This window comes from Procambarus clarkii, chromosome 45 (genome assembly GCF_040958095.1).
Source record: "Procambarus clarkii isolate CNS0578487 chromosome 45, FALCON_Pclarkii_2.0, whole genome shotgun sequence".
Taxonomy (NCBI): domain Eukaryota; kingdom Metazoa; phylum Arthropoda; class Malacostraca; order Decapoda; family Cambaridae; genus Procambarus; species Procambarus clarkii.
Window position 1 is genome coordinate 9451920 of NC_091194.1, and position 25299 is coordinate 9477218.

Sequence of the window (25299 nt, forward strand, 5' to 3'; positions counted from 1 at the left end):
AGGGAGTGCTTGTTAGTGTCACCTGTCTCAAGGAACCGCTTGTTAGCGGTTCCTGTCTCAAGCCTTAGCTGGGTACTGAACTACATGGCCTAGCCTCGCTGTATTCATATGGGTGTACTCATATGGTTGTACTCACATGGATGTACTCACATGGTTGTACTCACATGGGTGTACTCAGTAAATGTTCTCACCTGATGTACTCACCTAGACGTGCTGGTAGCGTTGAGCATTGCTCCTAGGCCCCACCTTTGTCACTTAATCTGGTACTCACGTTTTTCGTGCCATATTTATACTATAAAGTGTGTGTGTGTCCGCTCACATAATTGTACTCACCTAATTGTGCTTGTGGGGGTTGAGCTCTGGCTCTTTGGTCCCGCCTCTCAACTGTCAGTGAACTGGTGTACAGGTTCCTGAGCCTACTGGGCTCTATCATATTTACATTTGAAACTGTGTATGGAGTCAGCCAAATCACTGCCTAATGCATTCCATCTATTAACTACTCTGACACTGAACAAAATCTTTTCATGTCTCCCCTTACTCTTCTGTCTTCCAGGGACGTGAGGCTTAGCTCCCGTAGCCTTTCCTCGTAGCTCATACCTCTCAGTTCCGGGACGAGTCTGGTGGTGTACCTCTGAATCTTCTCTAACTTTGTCTTGTGTTTAACTAGGGATGGACTCCAGGCTGGAGCTGTGTGGTCCGGTGGGTGGCGTGCGGGCGCCAGTGGGTGGCGTGCGGGCGCCAGTGGGTGGCGTGCGGGCGCCAGTGGGTGGCGTGCGGGCGCCAGTGGGTGGCGTGCGGGCGCCAGAGGGTGGCGTGCGGGCGCCAGAGGGTGGCGTGCGGGCTGCGTGCGGGCGCCAGTGGGTGGCGTGCGGGCGTGCCTGGCAGTGGTGGCCAGTAATCTCCCGCCAGGCGCGTGGCACCGCCCGCCGCCCCGCTCAACACACGCAAAGCTCACCCGAAGATGAGTCGCTCATTCCTTTCACAGCACTTGTAATCCCGGGCATGTGGTGACGCTGGAGGCTGGCGAACGTGCTCCCGACCTGGCTAAGCAGTGCCAGTGACACACACTTCCCTTTGATGGCACATGGGAGGCTGGCACATGGCTCCTCCCCCTCTGATGCGCGGCGTAAATCTACCTCGCTTTTGTTAACATCACGATGGCGTCTCTCCCTCATCCTCCATCTCCTGGTCCTCCTTCACCTCTTCCTTCAATCCCTGCTTTCTCCCCCTCCCCCCATCTCCTGTCCCCCCTCTCCTGCTCCCGCTGCCCCCTCTCCTGCTTCCCCTTCCTCGTCTGCTGCTCCTCCACCTGCTGATGGTGAAGGGGCCGCCTCACCATCTCACCATTCAACCTCTTAAAAAATCTGATTTGTGTATTTACGAAGGTAGATTTGGTGTGGTTGAGGCGTGGGTGTGGCTGTGGCGTGGGTGTGGCTGTGGCGTGGGTGTGGCTGTGGCGTGGGTGTGGCTGTGGCTGTGGCTGTGGCGTGGGTGTGGCTGTGGCGTGGGTGTGACTGTGGCTGTGGCGTGGGTGTGGCGTGGGTGTGGCTGTGGCGTGGGTGTGGCTGAGGCTTGGGTGTGGCTGTGGCTGTGGCGTGGGTGTGGCTGTGGCGTGGGTGTGGGTGAGGGTTGAGTGTGGCTGTGGCGTGGGTGTGGCTGTGGCGTGGGTGTGGGTGAGGCTTGGGTGTGGCTGTGGCGTGGCTGTGGCTGTGGCGTGGGTGTGGCTGTGGCTGTGACTGTGGCGTGGCTGTGGCTGTGGCGTGGGTGTGGCTGTGGCGTGGGTGTGACTGTGGCTGTGGCGTGGGTGTGGCTGTGGCGTGGGTGTGGCTGTGGCGTGGGTGTGGCTGAGGCTTGGGTGTGGCTGTGGCTGTGGCGTGGGTGTGGCTGTGGCTGTGGCGTGGGTGTGGGTGAGGGTTGAGTGTGGCTGTGGCTGTGGCGTGGGTGTGGCTGTGGCGTGGGTGTGGGTGAGGCTTGGGTGTGGCTGTGGCTGTGGCGTGGCTGTGGCTGTGGCGTGGGTGTGGCTGTGGCTGTGACTGTGGCGTGGCTGTGGCTGTGGCGTGGGTGTGGCTGTGACTGTGACTGTGACTGTGGCGTGGCTGTAGCTGTGGCGTGGGTGTGGCTGTGACTGTGGCTGTAGCGTGGGTGTGGCTGTAGCTGTGACTGTGGCGTGGCTGTGGCTGTGGCTGTGGCGTGGCTGTGGCTGTGACTGTGGCTGTGACTGTGGCGTGGCTGTGGCTGTGGCTGTGGCTGTGACTGTGGCGTGGCTGTAGCTGTGACTGTGGCGTGGCTGTGGCTGTGGCTGTGGTGAAAGGTTAACGTAGGTTTGGGCAGGCGGCATATGGTAGTACCATGATTGTTATTTGTTTTATAAGAAGCAATAGTGTTGCGGGAATTGTGTTCTTGCCCAGGTACTGTGGAAGGTGAGGTGTTGTGACCTAAGGATAGGGGACAGACGAAGTGTGTTCCACGCTCTAGGGATGAGCAGTGTGGCTTGCTACGTATAAGATACTGTAGCACCACCACCACCCAGTCTGGAAATGACTGCTCTGACTACGTTTCCTTAAGCTGTCAACAGGAACTGTTCTTGAGGAAAGGTGACTTTAATCTGGTAATGTTGCACCCCCCCTCCCCCCCCCCCACCCCCCCTCCCCTACCCCACCCCCCCCTCCCCCCACCCCCCCTCCCCCCCACCCCCCCCTCCCCCCCCCTCTCTCTCTCTCTCTCTCTCTCTCTCTCTCTCTCTCTCTCTCTCTCTCTCTCTCTCTCTCTCTCTCTCTCTCTCTCTCTCTCTCTCTCTCTGGCCTTATACAGGCTTAGTATATTAGGTCTATGTGAGGCCTAATATACTATATATAGGTGCTATACTAGGCCTAGGATTATTTAGGTTTATTTAAGGACCTCCTGCATCCCACAACAGCTGCCTAGATCCGCAAGGAAATGTTGATTAAACCTTTTTCGCCTTCCGCGAGAACCTGGGTACGTGTGCCCAACTGCAGGCCACTGCGCCACGGAGCCCCCCTCAACGGAAGTCACTGTTCGTGGATGGACTTAACTGGTACCTGAGGTAGTCCCCACCACTGGGGACTACCACACTACCACTGGGGACTACCACCACCACTGGGGACTACCTCACTACCACTGGGGACTACCACACTACCACTGGGGACTACCACACTACCACTGGGGACTACCACACCACCACTGGGGACTACCTCACTACCACTGGGGACTACCACACTACCACTGGGGACTACCACACTACCACTGGGAACTACCACACTACCACTGAGGACTACCACACAACCACTGGGGACTACCACACTACCACTGGGGACTACCACACTACCACTGGGAACTACCACACCACCACTGGGGACTACCACACTACCACTGGGAACTACCACACTACCACTGGGGACTACCACACTACCACTGGGGACTACCACACTACCACTGGGGACTACCACACTACCACTGGGAACTACCACACCACCACTGGGGACTACCACACTACCACTGGGAACTACCACACTACCACTGGGGACTACCACACTACCACTGGGGACTACCACACTACCACTGGGGACTACCACACTACCACTGGGAACTACCACACCACCACTGGGGACTACCACACTACCACTGGGGACTACCACACTACCACTGGGGACTACCACACTACCACTGGGAACTACCACACCACCACTGGGGACTACCTCACTACCACTGGGGACTACCACACTACCACTGGGGACTACCACACTACCACTGGGAACTACCACACCACCACTGGGGACTACCACACCACCACTGGGGACTACCACACTACCACTGGGGACTACCAGACTACCACTGGGAACTACCACACTACCACTGGGGACTACCACACTACCACTGGGGGACTACCACACTACCACTGGGGACTACCACACTACCACTGGGAACTACCACACCACCACTAGGGACTACCTCACTACCACTGGGGACACCACCACTGGGGACTACCTCACTACCACTGGGGACTACCACACTACCACTGGGGACTACCACACTACCACTGGGAACTACCACACTACCACTGGGAACTACCACACCACCACTGGGGACTACCACACCACCACTGGGGACTACCACACTACCACTGGGAACTACCACACTACCACTGGGGACTACCACACTACCACTGGGGACTACCACACTACCACTGGGGACTACCACACTACCACTGGGGACTACCACACTACCACTGGGAACTACCACACTACCACTGGGAACTACCACACTACCACTGGGAGACTACCACACTACCACTGGGGACTACCACACTACCACTGGGAACTACCACACTACCACTGGGGACTACCACACTACCACTGGGAACTACCACACTACCACTGGGAACTACCACACTACCACTGGGAACTACCACACTACCACTGGGAACTACCAGACTACCACTGGGAACTACCACACTACCACTGGGGACTACCACACCACCACTGGGAACTACCACATCCTTAACCTTTGGGAGGGGGGTAGATGAGGGGTATTGAGGGGGTGGCTCCCCTCACCCCTCCATCGTACCCCCTGACCCATACCCCTCACCCTGCCCCCTGGCGCCTGCCCGTCCCCTCACTCCGCCTCGCCCCCCATCACCCCCCCTCCCCCCCTTGCGGGTATATAAAGTGAGAGATGCCCCTCTCGCTGCCATTCCAGCCCAGGACTCCCACCAGTTGAGGCGGGTCCTTGTGACGTCTGTGGGTTTACCTGTCCCGGTAAGATGACGTCTTCCCAGCATCTCGTGACGTCTCTCCAGCATCCCGTGACGTCTTCTAGCATCCCGTGACGTCTTTCAGCATCCCGACACGTCTTCTAGCATCCCGAGACGTCTTCCTAGCATCCCGTGACGTCTTCTAGCATCATGTGACGTCTTCTAGCATCCCCTGACGTCTTCTAGCATCCCGAGACGTCTTCTAGCATCCCGAGACGTCCTCCCGGCATCCCGTGACGTCTTCTAGCATCCCGAGACGTCTTCTAGCATCCCGTGACGTCTCCAGCATCCTGTGACGTCTCCAGCATCCTGTGACGTCTCCAACATCCTGTGACGTCCTACTTGCGAGGAAGCAGTTGTGGTGGTGGTGGGTGCCAGTGTGTGTGGGGGGAGGGGGATAGTTTGGTGTTTTCAAGTGGCTGGATCTCTTCTCATTGTCCCACTCAAGGGGGTCCGACACTCTTAAGTGGTTCACCTGCGGCTCTCAAGTGTTCATCTACGACGTTCAGAGAGCGTTCAGGCACTTGGTATGTTACGACATCGCTACTCCTTGAGGCAAACCTGAGCTATCCTTACCTATCCTAACCCCTGGTCTATCCTGACACGTCCTAACTTATCCCAACCTAACGTAAATTGCAAATTGTGTGTACTCACCTAGTTGTGTTTGCGGGGGTTAGTTGTGTGTGTGTGTGTGTGTGTTCGCTAAATTGTGCTTGCGGGGGTTAAGCTCTGGCTCTTTGGTCCCGCCTCTCAACCGAGGCGGGACCTCGGTTGTGTGTGTGTGTGTGTGTGTGTGTGTGTGTGTGTGTGTGTGTGTGTGTGTGTGTGTGTGTGTGTGTGTGTGTGTGTGTGGAGGGCGTGGCGTGTGTGAGTGCGAGGGGTGGGGGGGTTGTCAGGGACCGGTCCCCTCCCACCTGACACACTGGCCCCCTTCACCCAGTATGTCCTAACAGTCTCCCCTCACCCTGCCCTCCCCCTCCCCTCACCCTGCCCTTCTTTCCTCCTACCCTCCACGTCTTCACCTCACTCTTCCTCACTCACCCTTCACCCTCCCCACTCACCCCTTAACATAGTTAAGCCATAATGTGGTGGTGTAGTGCGAGCCAGTGTGGTAGTGTATTGTGAGGCAGGAGACCAGTGTGGTGGTGTAGTGTGAGGCAGGAGACCAGTGTGGTGGTGTAGTGTGAGGCAGGAGACCAGTGTGGTGGTGTAGTGTGAGGCAGGAGACCAGTGTGGTGGTGTAGTGTGAGGCAGGAGACCAGTGTGGTGGTGTAGTGTGAGGCAGGAGACCAGTGTGGTGGTGTAGTGTGAGGCAGGAGACCAGTGTGGTGGTGTAGTGTGAGGCAGGAGACCAGTGTGGTGGTGTAGTGTGAGGCAGGAGACCAGTGTGGTAGTGTAGTGTGAGGCAGGAGACCAGTGTGATGGTGTAGTGTGAGGCAGGAGACCAGTGTGGTGGTGTAGTGTGAGGCAGGAGACCAGTGTGGTGGTGTAGTGTGAGGCAGGAGACCAGTGTGGTAGTGTAGTGTGAGGCAGGAGACCAGTGTGGTAGTGTAGTGTGAGACAGGAGACCAGTGTGGTAGTGTAGTGTGAGGCAGGAGACCAGTGTAGTGTAAGGCAGGAGACCAGTGTGGTGGTGTAGTGTGAGGCAGGAGACCAGTGTGGTGATGTAGTGTGAGGCAGGAGACCAGTGTGGTGGTGTAGTGTGAGGCAGGAGACCAGTGTGGTAGTGTAGTGTGAGGCAGGAGACCAGTGTAGTGTGAGGCAGGAGACCAGTGTAGTGTGAGGCAGGAGACCAGTGTGGTAGTGTAGTGTGAGGCAGGAGACCAGTGTGGTAGTGTAGTGTGAGGCAGGAGACCAGTGTGGTAGTGTAGTGTGAGGCAGGAGACCAGTGTGGTAGTGTAGTGTGAGGCAGGAGACCAGTGTGGTAGTGTAGTGTGAGGCAGCAGACCAGTGTGGTAGTGTAGTGTGAGGCAGGAGACCAGTGTGGTGGTGTATTGTGAGGCAAGAGACCAGTGTGGTGGTGTAGTGTGAGGCAGGAGACCAGTGTAGTGTGAGGCAGGAGACCAGTGTGGTGGTGTATTGTGAGGCAGGAGACCAGTGTGGTGGTGTAGTGTGAGGCAGTAGACCAGTGTGGTAGTGTAGTGTGAGGCAGGAGACCAGTGTGGTGGTGTAGTGTGAGGCAGGAGACCAGTGTGGTGGTGTATTGTGAGGCAGGAGACCAGTGTGGTGGTGTAGTGTGAGGCAGTAGACCAGTGTGGTAGTGTAGTGTGAGGTAGGAGACCAGTGTGGTAGTGTAGTGTGAGGCAGGAGACCAGTGTGGTAGTGTAGTGTGAGGCAGGAGACCAGTGTGGTGGTGTAGTGTGAGGCAGGAGACCAGTGTGGTAGTGTAGTGTGAGGCAGGAGACCAGTGTGGTAGTGTAGTGTGAGGCAGGAGACCAGTGTGGTGGTGTAGTGTGAGGCAGCAGACCAGTGTGGTGGTGTAGTGTGAGGCAGGAGACCAGTGTGGTAGTGTAGTGTGAGGCAGGAAACCAGTGTGGTAGTGTAGTGTGAGGCAGGAGACCAGTGTGGTGGTGTAGTGTGAGGCAGGAGACCAGTGTGGTGTAGTGTGAGGCAGGAGACCAGTGTGGTGGTGTAGTGTGAGGCAGCAGACCAGTGTGGTGGTGTAGTGTGAGGCAGGAGACCAGTGTGGTAGTGTAGTGTGAGGCAGGAAACCAGTGTGGTAGTGTAGTGTGAGGCAGGAGACCAGTGTGGTGGTGTAGTGTGAGGCAGGAGACCAGTGTAGTGTGAGGCAGTAGTGTGGTGGTGTAAGGATGGATTAGCTTAGCGTAGATTAATACTTTGTGTGCGAGCCATAATTTGGGACCTGGACCAGGAGGCATGAAGCAGTTACACAACTACTTCCGAAACCTCTACATCTTTTGTCAATGTTTGGCGGCTTTGTTGACACATGTTGCACAGTTCACGAGGATGGAAACTTGTCAGTCAAACGTTGTTATTGTTATCAGAGCCTCGTGGTGCCTCGGAGCTCACCAGATCTTCAATAGACCTCAACAGACACGCCAAAAGTTGAAGCGAGATGTAAAGGTTATGTTGAGATCATTTCGGGGCTTAGCGTCCCCGCGGCCCGGTCCTCGACCAGACCTTTTTGTTACACATCCCCAGGAAGCAGCCCGTAGCAGCTGTCTTAACTCCCAGGTACCTATATACTGCTAGGTGAACAGGGGGCATCAGGGTTATCTTGAGGTTATCTTGAGATGATTTCGGGGCTTTTTAGTGTCCCCGCGGCCCGGTCCTCGACCAGGCCTCCACCCCCAGGAAGCAGCCCGTGACAGCTGACTAACTCCAAGGTACCTATTTACTGCTGGGGCATTCAGGGTGAAAGAAACTTTGCCCATTTGTTTCTGCCTCGTGCGGGAATCGAACCCGCGCCACAGAATTACGAGTCCTGCGCGCTATCCACCAGGCTACGAGGCCCCCCCCGAGGCTACGAGGGTGAACGAAATATTGCCCATTTTTTCCGCCCCCGCCGGGGATAGAACCCGGAATCTTGGGACTTCGAACCCCGAGCGCTGTTCGCTCAGCCATCAGGTCCCCAGGTTGGTAAGGACTGGTGTAACTGCTTGAAGACTCCCGACCTCGGAAGTCGGTTGTGGGCTCGTGTTCCAGGGGACTACTAGTGGTGTAAGGGAAGGTCTTATGCCTAAATTCGTTAACATGAAACAACAGTAGTGGTTCTAGAGACCCATGCCAGGTATATCAAACTAGTAACTATTTCTAGATAGTTTCCTGTGTCTATTCTACCCACAATCTTCAGGGTCGTCACCTCAGGGATGGTCAAGTGGGTTGTTTTACAAATCACTTGTCAAAAAATAGTTAGGTTATCTTTGGAAATCTTAATTGGGTAATTTTGAAACTTTTACTGTACCTGCCTTCACACTGTGTTGTTAACACTTTGTGTGTTAGCGTCTCTCAACCGTCAATCAACAGGTGTACAGGTTCCTGAGCCAACTGGGCTTTGTGTGTTAGCGTCTCTCAACTGTCAATCAACAGGTGTACAGATTCCTGAGCCTACTGGGCTCTATCATATCTACACTTGAAACTGTGTATGGAGTCAGCCTCCACCACATCACTTCCTAATGCATTCCATTTGTCAACCACTCTGACACTAAAAAAGTTCTTTCTAATATCTCTGTGGCTCATTTGGGCACTCAGTTTCCACCTGTGTCCTCTAGTACGTGTGCCCCCTTGTGTTAAATAGCCTGTCTTTATCTACCCTGTCGATTCCCTTGAGAATCTTGAATGTGGTGATTATGTCCCCCCCTAACTCTTCTGTCTTCCAACGAAGTGAGGTTTAATTCCCGTAGTCTCTCCTCGTAGCTCATACCTCTCAGCTCGGGTACTAATCTGGTGGCAAACCTTTGAAACTTTTCCAGTTTAGTCTTATGCTTGACTAGATATGGACTCCATGCTGGAGCTGCATACTCCAGGATTGGTCTGACATATGTGGTATACAAAGTTCTGAAGGATTCCTTACACATGATTCCTCTGTGTGTGTGTGTGTGTGTGTGTGTGTGTGTGTGTGTGTGTGTGTGTGTGTGTGTGTGTGTGCGTGCGTGTGCGCGTGTGTGTGTGTGCGCACACAACAGCTGCTCAGCACTGGCCGTTACCTCTCGAGTTACCCTTCTCTTATCAGGTGACACCTTCCACCCCCTCCCCAACACCCCCCCTCCTGCCTCCCCCCCCACCTCCCCTCACCACCAACCTCCCCCACCACCACTCTAACAGTCGTCACAGTAATGAGGTGGAAGGTAGTAGAGTGTGGGGGGTGGGGGGGTGTAGGACTCCGGCTGGCCTACATGAAGGAGGTCATTAAGACTCCTTGTTAACTACCGCTCAATTAGAACCTCGCGGCCCAACACCTCCCGACTCGTTAAAGAAACCATTCTTCTCTCCTTGTGAGCGTTGTGAGGTGCTCTGTCACCCCCCTCTCCCTCATTCTCGTTCTCTCCCTCATTCTATGCTGGTGGAGTTCCCTCCCTCTAGGCTTGCCCAACCTTCACTTGCACCATCTCCTCCTCCTCCATCTCGCTTCTCAAGTGTTGGTTGTTAGTGGCTGAACTGTGAGATGGTCCACCCACTGTCTTGTGGTGTGGTGGTGGTCGCTGCTGGGATGTGTTGTGGTGGAGGTCGCTGCTGGGATGTGTTGTGGTGGTGGTCGCTGCTGGGATGTGTTGTGGTGGAGGTCGCTGCTGGGATGTGGTGTGGTGGTGGTCGCTGCTGGGATGTGGTGTGGTGGTGGTCGCTGCTGGGATGTGGTGTGGTGGTGGGCGCTGCTGGGATGTGTTGTGGTGGTGGTCGCTGCTGGGATGTGCTGTGGTGGAGGTCGCTGCTGGGATGTGTTGTGGTGGTGGTCGCTGCTGGGATGTGCTGTGGTAGTGGTAGTGGTCGCTGCTGGGATGTGTTGTGGTGGTGGGCGCTGCTGGGATGTGCTGTGGTAGTGGTCGCTGCTGGGATGTGTGTGCCTGACATCATAGCTCAGGCGAACCGTCAATAATTACACATACACCTGTCAAATATAATCCTGAATGAATTAATTGTAGCACAGTAGGATACATGCGCTCCCAACTCGAGGATTGTTTCAGGCGTAGGTTAAACATCTATGAATTTGGATTGACTTGCTTGCGAGTGACTGGACCTCAACCCAGCAGCATCAGGAGCCGCCTAGCATGTCCTTAACGGCGATTATAGTCACCTCATTTAAGAGTTAAGCCGTGAGGCTCCTCGCGGAATTTCGCGCGCCTCCTGTTTAGGCTATTGGCGGGATCCCCAGCTCAGTCCGCCATCTTGGTTTTTCCTGACATGAGGCTTTAACCTTTATCTTCTCAGTTGACTGCTTGAATATCCTTTGGTCAATCACTCTAAGGTGCGTGGTTGGTTGGGAGCGACCGTGAGGAGGTGCAGGGGGCAAGATATGGGCAGGCGTAGCCTCAAGCCTAATGTGGAGAGGGTTCCGTCATTGCTGTTTAGCGGGGGTTACCTTGTACGGGCGTCGCCCTGGCACGGTTATTTGACGAGAAACAAACAGGTAGACAAATATAGCGGGGGGGGGGGATCAGACACACACAGGACGGGCAGACAAAGACAAATGAGCAGACAATTTGTACGCTATTGTATCATTTCATTGTCAGTTATAACCAATTTGTGCGTGTTCCTTACCTGGGGGAGAATGGTGGTTGGTGAGGGCAGACCCGTCCACGGTAACAAGGTGGGGAACACATCTTAACTGTCTTCGTCTCTCCTTGTACCTCCCCCCCCCCCCCCATCACCAACACCCACACACCCCCACCCACACTCACACCCACCCCCACACCCCTACCCCAAGGACCCTCCTCAGATATCTATGGTTATCCCTGGCTCCTGTTCTTGTGTTTCCTAATTGCCGCTGCCCTTGGATTCTTGACTGTTTTCTGTCTGTTAGTGAGACAGAAGGTTAGCGCTTACCTTCCCTGCACCACCCCACCATTAACCCAATTTCTCACGTTCTGTACTCACCTAGTTGTGCTCTGGCTCTGTGGTCCCGCCTCTCAACCGTCAATCAACAGGTGTACAGGTTCCTGAGCCTACTGGGCTCTATCATAACTACACTTGAAACTGTGTATGGAGTCAGCCTCCACCACATCACTAATGGTTATCTTGAGATCTTCTTGAGATGATTTCGGGGCTTTTTAGTGTCCCCGCGGCCCGGTCCTCGACCAGGCCTCCACCCGCAGGAAGCAGCCCGTGACAACTGCATGCATTCATTCTAATGCATTCCACCTGTTAACTACTCGCGTTAAGCTACTGGTGTTATTGGCGGTGTTCATCCTGTAGGAAGAGAAGCTCCCGCTCGTTAAGGTGAGCCTTGTGGTCGGTGACGTCGTTGGCGTCCCACGAGGATTCTTGAACGTGGGAAACAGCTTCGTTACAAAAACGTTGTCTAATAGGGTGGGAGTTGAGTTTCATGTGTTGCTGTTTTAGTGTTCTAGTCACAACGTTAACTATGTTAAAGTTATCTTTTATTAGCTAGGATAACTTTATTTTTTTGTATGGCTAAGTTCTTAAGAGATTAAGACTTATTGGACGTTGATCTTTGGCAACCAAGTCCGGATTGTTCGTTTTCTTTTGTTTTACATGTAATTATAGTTCAAATTTTATTGGACTGAGGTTGATTGGAGTTTAGTAATGTACACTAGACATATTTAATTACAAAAAAGTATTATTTAATATTGCATGATTTTTTCAAGACTTGCTAAGATTTCATTTTTCTCAGTTCCATATTTCCGACCTCTATATTTCCTTGAGCAATGTTCCCAGTACTTGTGTATTGAGACTATAAGCCCACACGTCTCCGCCGCCTGCATGTTTCACACGGTAGAAGGCCTTGTTTTAAGTACTACTAATAAATATATCACTTTATTACATGTAACTTAAGAGGAGCGAGGTAGGGGCCAGTAGGCCTACTGAAGTGAGTGACCGCGGGTGTGTGAGAGAGGGGGGGGGGAGGTAGGCTGATATTGTAACATTTTTTTTATTTTATTTTACGGCGTCCTGTCATACAGTTGGGTGTTAATGGCCCTGTGCTGCCTAGGCCCACGTTCAGTGGCCAACCTTTAGCCTTTATTTTGGGCCTGTGATTTAATCTTTGAAGGTTTTTTTTTCTGAGAAATGGTAGGCTTGGAGCGGGTTTGGCGGGACGTTCATAGTGAGAGCCCGGCTAGCTTACAAACACCCCGGGGCGATGATTGGCCCGGGGTGCCAGCCAATGGGAACCCCGCTAGACGTAAACACTGTGTGGGAGATGCAATAAATATTTACAATAGCGGAGGTGGTGCAGAAGACAGGCGGACCAGCTGAGCTCTACCAGCCCCCTCCCCTCCAGCACAGCCTAAAATAACCAGGGAAAAAGAGGCAGGGAGGTTTTTCACGGCTCAGGCCTACACTTGATTTAAATTTTTGCCCCGAGGGGCGAGTTTATTGGGCAGCGGCACTCATCTTGTGAGTGGACACACCGCCATAGCAGCATGTACAACACTCCCAAATAGGAAGAAAACCCGCTGGGTTGTTCATCCTGTCCTACACTTGAGTCCCAGCGAGTCCTGGGTAGCAAGTACAATTTTCTGTTTACTTATGACTACAAAGTATAGAAAATGGGTTTTATTCTCCTCATAATTGCTGTCTGTGCCCGTTGTGTCCCTACAGCTTAGGGAAGAGGTGCCTGAAGGTGGCCACTCCTTATTGTGAGGTGTGTCATGTTGTTTCATGAGCCGCCAGCCTGCAGGCACCTGCAACACCTCTTCTCTAGCTGGCGGAGACTGAGGTCACACCAAAGATTCAAGGAGAAATAATGGACTTTTTCTATACTTTGGAGCCGTAAGCAGTCAGAAAATAGCACTACCAAGGGATATATATAATATATAATATATATATATTATATATATATAATATTTATATATATATATATATTTGGTAATGCTCGTGCCACCTCTTGGGTGGCTTAATCTTTATCAATCAATCATCGCGAGTAACCGATCTCAATTTACGGGCTCGCCATAGCCCGTGCTACATGGACATTTCGTTCTGAGTAGCTAAATCTAAAACAACAACAACAACCACCTCTGGTCTAGTATAAGATAGGTGAACTAGTCCAAACGATTCGGGATATTCTTTTCAGCTGTTGAAGAGGTGTGGGTGACAGTTACTAACAGCCTGGTTAACTGTAGGTCAGGTCCAATACGGTCCTGGTGATCTGGGGCTGTTGATAGCGTCTGGTTAACCACGGAAGTGTTCAGTTTCCATGTGGTTAACTGCGGGAATAAGTCTGGTATAGTCTCTTAATTCTAGCGGTGTGGGTTTGAGTGAGTCGAGGCGACCTGTCTAAAATGGGGGTGGCTGGTGTCCCGTGGTTCCTAGAACTGTCCCCATCTTCTGTAGGGAGTAAGGGGTAGGGGGTAGGGGGTGATAGTGATTGTACCTCCTTCATAGTATTGAGAGTCCCCTTGTTAGGGTGGCGGGGAGGGGAGGGTGGGTATGGGAACATCATAGGTCAGTACCTGTCTTATTGATGCTAACGACGAAGTAGAATAACCTCAAGGCATGTAAGGAATTGGCAGACCTCAGCACTCAGTGTACTTAAGACAAACGTCTCTACTGTTTTCCTTATGGCACCGTGCCTGCCAGAATGGATATGGTTAATCTTGTAAGGCCTGTTTTATATATATATGTATATGTGTATATATATGTATATGTATATATATATATATATATATATATATATATATATATATATATATATATATATATATATATATATATATATACATATATATACACACCTAGTAGCCAGAACGCAGTACTCGGCCTATTGTGCAAGGCCCGATTTGCCTATTAAGCCAAGTTTTCCTTAATTTATATGTATTTTTAATTTGTTTCTTATGAAATGATAAAGCTATTCATTTCATTATGAGTTCATTTTCTTTAATCTGGGTTAAAACTAACGTAGATATATGACGGAACCTAACCTAATAGCTGGGTGGACAGCGCTTCGGATTCATAGTCCTGAGGTTCCGGGTTCGATCCCCGGTGGAGGCAGAGACAAATGGATTCTCAGCTCTCTCTTGTCAGGGAGCTGTGAGTGTGTGAGAGGTTCTTCACATGTATTTCACCATATATGGATGTCTATTGGTGAATACTGTGTTAGATTCATATATATACATTCCGATGCTTCCACGCTGGGAATTATGTACTGTGGGGCGGGGTTTGCATCTAGTGAATCGAGGCTCTTGGGCCACCAGCTGTGGGAGCGGGGCGTCTCATCTTGGGCCACCAGCTGTGGGAGCGGGGCGTCTCATCTTGGGCCACCAGCTGTGGGAGCGGGGCGTCTCATCTTGGGCCACCAGCTGTGGGAGCGGGGCGTCTCATCTTGGGCCACCAGCTGTGGGAGCGGGGCGTCTCATCTTGGGCCACCAGCTGTGGGAGCGGGGCGTCTCATCTTGGGCCACCAGCTGTGGGAGCGGGGCGTCTCATCTTGGGCCACCAGCTGTGGGAGCGGGGCGTCTCATCTTGGGCCACCAGCTGTGGGAGCGGGGCGTCTCATCTTGGGCCACCAGCTGTGGGAGCGGGGCGTCTCATCTTGGGCCACCAGCTGTGGGAGCGGGGCGTCTCATCTTGGGCCACCAGCTGTGGGAGCGGGGCGTCTCATCTTGGGCCACCAGCTGTGGGAGCGGGGCGTCTCATCTTGGGCCACCAGCTGTGGGAGCGGGGCGTCTCATCTTGGGCCACCAGCTGTGGGAGCGGGGCGTCTCATCTTGGGCCACCAGCTGTGGGAGCGGGGCGTCTCATCTTGGAGTAATCTTTCAAACATTGGGTCCTCTAACATTTCGGTGCTGCAGTCTGATGTTTAGTGGCTGTATGTTCAGGAGTTCGTGGAGCTCCTGGATTGTCTGATCATATGGTGGACGGTGTTTTGCTGCTCTCCTTAGCGCCTTATTTTGTACTGCTTGCAGTTTCTGCATGTTAGTTTTCTTTATGGTGTGTAGTGGTACTGGGGGATACTCTAGATGTGGCCGAACTAGAGCCTTATATAGGTGGATCTGAATGTTTGTACGCTACGGTCCTCGACCAGGCCTTTTTTTTTTATACACGCCCAGGAAGCAGCTCGTAGCAGCTGTCTAACTCCCAGGTACATATTTACTGCTAGGTGAACGGGGGCATCAGGGTGAAAGAAACTGCCCACTACGAATCCCGAGCGCTGTCAACTTAACTGTCAGACACCAACCCCTGGTTGCTAGGTTTGCGGCGGGGATTGACTGATGGTGGTGGTGGTGGTGGTAGGGGATGGTAGAGAGGTTGGTAGGATGAGCGGGTAGGGGGGGGGGGGAGGTGGTGGTGCCATCCCCCACCCTCATAAAAGGACAAGGGCCAGAAAGTGAACTTTAAGGGGTGGGTGAAGTTAAGGGGGGTTGGTAGGGGTTAAGGGGTGGGGGGGGGGGTAGAGGCAAGCCGACCGTGTCCCGCGGGACTGCCTGGCATTCCTTCCCCTCACCCCCTCCCTTACCCCCCTACCTATACCCTTACCCTTACCCACCCGACGCTGTCCTTCCCTCCTCTCCCCTCACTTGTCTGGCACTCCCCTTCCCTTCCTCTGCCTGTCTGGTAGCTCTCCCCCCCCCCCCTTCACATCCCCTTCAATTCGTACTTCTACACGCCCCTCACTTCCCCCCCCCCCTCACTCTCCCCCCCCCCCCTCACTTCCGTACGTGTGTTTGCTATTTTGGGTACTTAACTAGTTGTGTTTGCGGGGGTTGAGCTCTGGCTCTTTGGTCCCGCCTCTCAACTGTCAATCAACTGGTGTACAGATTCCTGAGCCTATTGGGCTCAGTCATATCTACATTTGAAACTGTGTATGGAGTCAGCCTCCACCACATTACTGCCTAATGCATTATATTTGTTCCATGTGTGTGTGTGTGTGTTTGTCACATTAGTTCCATGTGTGTGTGTGTGTGTGTGTGTGTTTGTCACATTAGTTCCATGTGTGTGTGTGTGTGCGTTTGTCACATATTAGTTCCATGTGTGTGTGTGTGGGTTTGTCACATATTAGTTCCATGTGTGTGTGTGTGGGTTGGTCACATATTAGTTCCATGTGTGTGTGCGGGTTGCTGCATGTACATATGATGCGGGAGTCAGTATTGCCAGATGTGGTGCTGGGAGCCGTCAATGTTGGAGGTGTTCCCAGCAATACCAGGATGAAACGGGCTCCGGTAACCCTAAGAACATCCCCAAAAAGTCAAACACGACCCAAATATAACATGGGCACTTGCGTTGGGTGGGCGTGTGGGGCCACCCAGCCATTTCCATCACATTTCGTTATCAAGTCGGGCTTATTTCTGATTGAAATGACCTTGTAACGTTCTATACGTTCAATACAGGATTGTAATTTGCATTCGCGCTTTGTTTCTCTAGTGGTATAAGGGGGCTGTGGGTGTGCTTGGGGTGTGGTGGTGTTGTGCTAGGTAGGGTGTGGTATAGGGTGAACAGAGGGACGGGAAATGGTATCTAGGGCGCGGTGATGTGGTAGTTTTGAAAGTACCAGTGGGGGAGGGTGGTTGGTGGTGGGGAGTGTGGTTGGTGGTGGTGGTTGGTGGTGGCGGGGTCCTCCTGACTCAACAACCAGACCTGCCCTTGTTAATCAGATGGGCATGGCTGCTCATATTCACCCGCACCCCATCATCAACCCAACCCCTATCCTCCTACCCGTCTAGCGCCTAGCCCACGGCGCCCCCAGGGGACCACAACCCCTCCTAGCCTCCAGCGCCAGACCCCAGACATCAGTTACTCATACATCGCCTTTATTAAATTGTCATTTTCCACGAGTTTTGTGGCGAACGCGAAAACCAGATCCCACTAATAGCGGTGGCGCCAAGCTTGCCTGGAGGGCGGGTGTTGAGGGGAGGCGATAACCCGCCCGCTCGCACACACACCCTTCACAAACTTCTTTATCCTCGCCCACTGCGTTAAACGCCCGCCACGACGTATCCGCGACGCAGTGTGGCGTCGTCAGGCACGCAGTGTGGCAGGGTGGGTGCTTGTGTGCTGGGGAAATGGTAGTGAGAGATGGTGGTATGGGGGTGGAGGAGGCTGGCGGCGGGTTGACAGGCGGGTTGTGGTGGTGGTGGTGGTGGTGGTGGTGGTGGTGGTGAGTGTAGCAGTGGGTTGTATTAGGCTGTGGTGGGTGGCCGCTTTGCTCTCCATCTCCACCATACACCCAGATATCTCCAGCATACACCCAGATATCTCCTAGGATTCGTTATCAACCCGTATAGTGATGGTGTGGCTGGGCTCCTCTGTGTGTGTGTTAGAGACTCGTCAATCAGAGGGGTGGAGGTTGATGGGACAGTTGAGGAGCGAGTGGTGGTGGATGGAGGGAGAGTTGAGCCCCTGGAGGATTGCTTCAAGTGGGTTGAGGGTGGTGTATGGTAAGCACAGACCCGCCACCACCTCTTCACTACCATACAAACTCTAAAACTCTTACTACATGTTCAAACAAATATGATTGTAATCATTTCTTAATTATAACAAAGCTCTTTAATTGTATATTGACAGTTTTCAGTGTTGAGAAGGTTGGCTTCAAGAGATAGGTAGTGGTGTTTGCTTTAGTAAGATTCCTGGTTTCCTCAACCTGACACGCACACACACGCATGCACACACTCACACAAACACACACACACACTATGTATGTGTGTATGATATTCTTACTCCTCGATACTACGGAGATTCTGTGTGAGTTTTGTAGTAAGTCGCATTTCTTTGAAGAAAATAGGGTTTGAGTGAAAACTGATTCATGCTCTGTTGGTTAGTCCTGGATGGTTGGTTGGTTGGTTGGTTGGTTGGTTAGTCCTGGATGGTTGGTTGGTTAGTCCTAGATGGTTAGGTTAGGTGCATGGTGAGTGAGGGGGTGAGTATCCTCTCAATATTACCATGTCATTGTGTAGCCCCCTTGTGTCTTCTGCTGCCACAACCTCCACCCACACACAACCTGTATCTGCCACCCACCCACCCACAACCAGTATCTGCCACCAACCCACACACAACCAGTATCTGCCACCCACCCACACACAACCCGTATCTGCCACCCACCCACCCACACACAACCCGTGCCTCCAGAATGTTCTCTGCCGACCCGGACATTAGAGCTACGCATACAGAGTTTTGACTGTTTTCAAATTCAAATTTCAAAGCATGATTTAAGCTCGACTGTGTGTTGACTGAGGCGGTGTTAAGTACTGACCGGATGCACTAGTAAGCAGATACCTTAATGCTGTTAACTGTTTCTTGTTCCCACGGAACATATCTCATTGTTACATGTGAAGTTTAAGCGTGTGTTGGTGGTGGTGGTAGTAGAGTGCACTAGTATATATGAGGGTGTGTGGGGGTGTTCAGGACACTGTTCTCCGCCTCCCATGAAGAGCAGTAGGCTTACACCAATGTTTCTGCCTCCTATGGTCCAGTAGGCCTACAATTGTCCCCACCTCATGGGCCAGTAGGCCTATTGTGTGACTTGTTTTAATGGAAAAAGCAGCATGTTAAGGCTTATAGAAATGTCTAGCGGGAGACCTACTGACCTTCCTCACGATGCAACCCCCCACCACAACACCTGCCTCACTCACCACTACCTATTTACTGTTAGGTGAACAGGGACATGAGGTGTAAAGAAACATGCCCCAATGCTTCCGTCCCGCCCGGGACTGGAGCCCGGGACCGACCATGCAATCATTAAGAGTGCGTGTAAAAGTACGTGTTGTACCTGTGTGTGTGTGTGTGTGTGTGTGTGTGTGTGTGTGTGTGTGTGTGTGTGTGTGTGTGTGTGTGTGTGTGTGTGTGTGTGTGTGTGTGTGTGTGTGTGTGTGTACTCACCTAGTTGTACTCACCTAGTTGTGTTTGCGGGGGTTGAGCTCTGGCTCTTTGGTCCCGCCTCTCAACCGTCAATCAACAGGTGTACAGATTCCTGAGCCTATCGGGCTCTGTCATATCTACACTTGAAACTGTGTATGGAGTCAGCCTCCACCACATCACCCCCTAATGCATTCCATTTGTCAACCAAATTTGTGTGTGTGTGTGTGTGTTTTGAGTGCGTGAGAGGATGAGTGGAAGTGTCAGCCAGTCTCTAGTTTGAATAAAAGCACCCTGGGTGTATGGTGCCCGCGCTGTGTGTAGGTACTGAAGTGTCTCCGCCACACACCTCCTGTGAGCCCTTTGAGAGCCCCTGTGAGCCCTGTAAGAGCCCGTAAGGAGAATACGACAAGATACAGTAACATACAAACGTTACAAGCATTTCATAGTCTCGTTGGGATCCTTCGCGCGAATTTACGCAATCGGAACACTACAAATTCTTCCCTTCAGCGGCCGTAGCAGCGCAACTCCTCTTGGATGACCATAGTTCACTTGTTTTAATATTTAGAAACAATAGACACAGTAAAGGTTGTTCTTGAAGTGTACCTGGCGCTAGTGGGCCCACTCTTGTGGTGTTGAGTAGGTCAGGGGCCACTCCTGTGGTGTTGAGTAGGTCAGGGGCCACTCCTGTGGTGTTGAGTAGGTCAGGGGCCACTCCTGTGGTGTTGAGTAGGTCAGGGGCCACTCCTGTGGTGTTGAGTAGGTCCGGGGCCACTCCTGTGGTGTTGAGTAGGTCCGGGGTCACTCTTGTGGTGTTGAGTAGGTCAGGGGCCACTCCTGTGGTGTTGAGTAGGTCAGGGGCCACTCCTGTGGTGTTGAGTAGGTCCGGGGCCACTCTTGTGGTGTTGAGTAGGTCAGGGGCCACTCCTGTGGTGTTGAGTAGGTCAGGGGCCACTCTTGTGGTGTTGAGTAGGTCAGGGGCCCACTCTTGTGGTGTTGAGTAGGTCAGGGGCCACTCTTGTGGTGTTGAGTAGGTCAGGGGCCCACTCTTGTGGTGTTGAGTAGGTCAGGGGCCACTCTTGTGGTGTTGAGTAGGTCAGGGGCCACTCCTGTGGTGTTGAGTAGGTCAGGGGCCACTCTTGTGGTGTTGAGTAGGTCAGGGGCCCACTCTTGTGGTGTTGAGTAGGTCAGGGGCCACTCTTGTGGTGTTGAGTAGGTCAGGGGCCCACTCTTGTGGTGTTGAGTAGGTCAGGGGCCACTCCTGTGGTGTTGAGTAGGTCAGGGGCCACTCTTGTAGTGTTGAGTAGGTCAGGGGCCCACTCTTGTGGTGTTGAGTAGGTCAGGGGCCACTCTTGTGGTGTTGAGTAGGTCAGGGGCCACTCCTGTGGTGTTGAGTAGGTCAGGGACCACTCTTGTGGTGTTGAGTAGGTCAGGGGCCACTCCTGTGGTGTTGAGTAGGTCAGGGGCCACTCCTGTTTCTTAGGGGCCGAGTGGACCTTGGACTGGTTGTATAGTCAAGCATTGTATGTTTCACGGGGAATTCACTGACCCTTTTTTTTTGTCAAATTTACATTACGAAGTGCTAGGCTGTACCAGACCCTTCCACAGCCATCATCGCTGCTGCATAGTTTACGGTTATGGTACGTGGTGGCTGGCCACTGAACCCTATTGTTATTTCATGGTCAGTGTTCATCTCCTTCTGTGAGGAGGACAGAGGGCTGCTCCTCTTGTTACCTCCCCCCCCTCCCCCCAGTACCCCTTCTGCTTCCTCCCTGGCGTGTGTATACTCACCTAGTTGTGCTTGCGGGGGTTGAGCTCTGGCTCTTTGGTCTCGCCTCTCAACTGTCAATCAACTGGTGTACAGATTCCTGAGCCTACTGGGCGATATCGTATCTACATTTCAAACTGTGTATGGAGTCAGCCTCTACTACATCACTGCCTAATGCATTCCATCTTAGGCAGTGATGTGGTGGAGGCAAATTCCTCGAAATGTGTGTTAGTCGAAGGCTGTGTGGTCAATTTCCGTTGGTCGTGCTGGTGTATACTTGGGAAGATGTGTGGTGTGGAGGCGTGGGTGACTGTGTAACGCTGGTTGTCAGTGTAGCCACCAGGGGCACTGACAGATGTGTGTGGTATACAAAAGTAGAGACGGAAGACATTTGTATCCCGGGCGTTGGCATCACTGCTTATCCGGGGTTGTGGAGACGCCAGCCAATATGTAGGGAGGCTTGCGTCTGAAAAGAAATTAGCATCTAAATATAACTAAGAGCAGCAAAGTCTCCATCATCATTCACCCCCATTCCACCCTTCACCCCAACACACACCGGATGTGACGTCACAGAGCGCTCTTCTTCTCTTGCCCTGCGGTTGCCGCGCTTTTGAGTATTGCCAGAAACCGCGCGGGAAACTCTGGTTGTGTTGATGCTGCCTCGCCCACCGCTCCCCTCGTCTCTCTTCCTGCAGGTGCATAAACGAAATCCACTTAAATTCCCAGCTATTAGCTCGGTAGCGGACGAGGAAGAGTTGTTTTAGCGGATTAGCGAGTGGAATGTGTTATCAGTAAAGGAAAATAGTCTCCCCCCGCCGCACGTAACCTCATGGCGCCCAGCAGAGAGTGGCCGTTGTGAGCTCCGATACCCCTCCCCCGATACCCCTCCCCCGATAATATAAACATGACTGTCCTACAGGTTTGGGGTTAGCGTATTGTATTATTGTTTCTGCTAGGTTGTTCTATCTCGTGGTGCGAGTTTACGTGGCTGGTAGGTATAGTTGTGTGTAGTGCGAGGCGGGCGGTGTATGTAGGAGCAACTTGGGCTTGGCGGCTACAAGACCGCCTTAAACACAACACCAGCAACCTTCCCGCGTTGTGTTACAGCCCCGTAGCCAGGGAGGAAGCCCCGTCATGGGGCGGTGTGCCTTCTCCTCCCTCCCTCCTACACTGACCAGGGGCGTCGAGAGCCTCCCCCCCCCTCAACACTGACCTAGGGGGGAGGCTCCTCCCCCCCCCTCCACACACACCAGTTTTCCATGCGATAACCACTGCAGTGTGACGATAACGGCAGCTCACCCTTCATACCGTATTTTGAATTTCAAATCTAAAATTTGATCGTTTAAATTTTACTCCGAGGGGCGATACACTGACCTAAATTTGATCTTACGATTAGAGTGTTTTGAAAGTGTACAGTTTAAGTTTAGAGCAGTTTGAGCTTTAATAAAATATTTGCATGGTGGAAGGTTGTAAGAAGCGGTAGGGGAAAGATTTAGTATTTATGTTGCAAAGAAAATCTAAACTAACCTTCCTAGGGCTAGTACACGCTATCTGAGGCCTAATATAGTACATATATATATATGTGCTATACTAGGCCTAGGAATATTTAAGTTTGTTTTTTAATTTTTTTCCGTTCTCTTATAAAGTGAATAGTACCAAATTCTACTATCCTACTGTCCATTACGTCAATATATATATATATATACGATGGTCAACGTAGTTACAAAAGGTGTTATCTAAACAGGAGGATGGGTTGTCCTTTGTGATTGGTCTGTGGCTGCCCTTCCCACCCTAGTGATTGGTCTGTGAGGTCTTCATGGGTCAGAGGGCCTTGCCGTCCTGATGTCTTGAGGTCGTCATTTTCAACCCAAAAATTGTGTGACGTTTGTTTCAGTAAGTTGAGGTAAACTCAGAAGACTGATGAAGGCGAAGATGAGGACGACTGGTGAGGTGAGAGACAAGAAATTGAAGATGTTATGGGAATCATTTTCCCGAAGACGGGCAAGCTGGTGGTGGTGGTGGTGGGGGTCCTTGACGCTGGGCCGAGGGAGCCTGGTGATAAGGGCGACGGTGTTGCGGTGTCTTGTGTTAAGACAGGCGGGCCACTCACTCAACTTGGATGTGATGTGCTGCCCTTCCATCACAACCTCCTTGAGTGAGTGACCTCCCTGCCAGAGTCGACACACCCCCCTGCCGCCACGCCTGCCTGCCGGCCCTGCCTGCCATCCCTGCCTGCCATCCCTCCCAAGCAGCTACCAACTGGACTGCTGCCCTCGTCTTAATTACCACCACCTGCCTCAGAGAACGACCTCATTCACGATTACGACTAATGCGGCCGTTATTACTACCTTCAAGAGCACCGTTACCACCACTACTACTACTACCAGCATCTTTCCTCTCGCCGCCTGTAACCCGCCGCCACTACCACACCCAGTGACGGTGTATGTAAAGTGTAGACCTCTAATTGTGTAACCTATATGACCTTTTATGGAGATTTTGAAGACGTTTGCAGACGCGATTCTTAATCCTTAATTATTAAACCATCTCTCTCTCTCTCTCTCTCTCTCTCTCTCTCTCTCTCTCTCTCTCTCTCTCTCTCTCTCTCTCTCTCTCTCTCTCTCTCTCTCTCTCTCTCTCTCTCTCTCACAAAGACTTGCTCCCCGTGGCGCAGTGGTAAAACACTCGCCTGGCGCTTCGCTAGTGCTTTGGCCTGGGTTCCTATCCTGGCCGGGGAGGATTGACTGGGCAACAAACCTTAGCTGTAGCCTCTGTTCACCCCACCTGTGAATGGCTACCAGATTGTTAAACGATTTGGCGGGTTGGCCCGGGGAAAAATAGGATTAAGGACCTGCCGGAAACGCCACGCTTACTAGTGGCTGTACAAGAATGCAAGGAAAGTGTATATAAATAAAATAAAAATAAATATATAAAATTTGAATGCCTATGATAGGAATGAAATTGTGGTGTTGACTTCATATGGATTATAGTGTGATCTACATCAAGGGAATACGTAAGAAATGGTTTGTTTTTGTTTGTTTGAATGTTTCGCGTGTTTGTGTCTTGAGTTTGATGAGGTGAGGTCTTAAGACGATGGGGAGATGGGGGGGGGGGAGATATTTGGTGTATGTGTGTAGTTTTAATCATAAAGATGGGCAGGGATGTTTGTGGAGTGTGCTTGAAGAAGAGGGTAGGATGTTGGTGTGTGTGTGTTGATGTTGTCTGGTGGACTGTTGAGTGTTTGTGGTGTGTGTGGATAGTAGGCTTGATGAATAGGGTATAAGAATAGGTATTGAAGGCAGCACAGGATCTGAACTTGATGAGCCTCAAGGAAGTTTTCCCTCCCTAACATTTTAAGTGTTGAATCTTAACTTTTAAGTAAACGTCACACTATATAAAGTGGCGCTGAAAAGAGGAGATGGGGTGACCGGGCCGGGGTAGTGGGGGAGGGGGGGGGGCGACTAGGATAAGAACTGGATCACTGATGACTCATAGGTTCCACACACACACACACACACACACACACACACACACACACACACACACACACACACACACACACACACACACACACACACACACACACACACACACACTCACTCACTCATGTGGGTAGAGAGCTTTGCCATCGGTGAGGGGTGAGCCTTACCCCTGGAGCACAACCGACCTTACACCCAGCCCTTATCCTCAGTCCTCAGCCCCACCACCACCACCACCACCACTACCACTACCACCACCACCACTACCACTACCACCACCACCACTACCACTACCACCACCACCACCACCACACCCTTCCCGTGCCTCCTGCTTGTCCCGTAGTGTGGCTGGCTGAGGAGTCCCTTTATCTCCCGTGTAAGTGCAGGCGTGTGTGTACTCACCTAATTGTACTCGATTAGTTGTGCTTGCGGGGGTTGAGCTCTGGCTCTTTGGTCCCGCCTCTCAACTGTCAATCAACAGGTGTATAGGTTCCTGAGCCTACTGGACTCTATCATATCTACACTTGAAACTGTGTATGGAGTCAGCCTCCACCACATCTCTTCCTAGTGAATTCCATTTATTAACTACTCTGACACTGAAAAAATTCTTTCTAACGTCTCTGTGTGTGTATTCACCTAGTTGTGTTTGCGGAGGTTGAGCTTTGCTCTTTCGGCCCGCCTCTCAACTGTAAATCAACTGTTTACTAACTACTTTTTTTCCAACACCACACACACACACACACCAGGAAACAGCTCCGTAACAGCTGTCTAACTCCCAGGTACCTATTTACTGCTAGGTAACAGGGGCATCAGGGTGGAAGAAACTTTGCCCATTAGTGTCAGCCTGGTCCGGGAATCGA

The 25299-nt window shown here is 52.2% G+C and overlaps 1 protein-coding gene across 1 annotated transcript in view; it reads left to right on the plus strand.

Annotated features, from left to right (window-relative positions):
* The window catches only part of LOC123770043 (matrix metalloproteinase-25), a 202700-nt gene that overhangs the window by 148524 nt on the left and 28877 nt on the right, over positions 1–25299 (plus strand). The window lies entirely within an intron of this gene.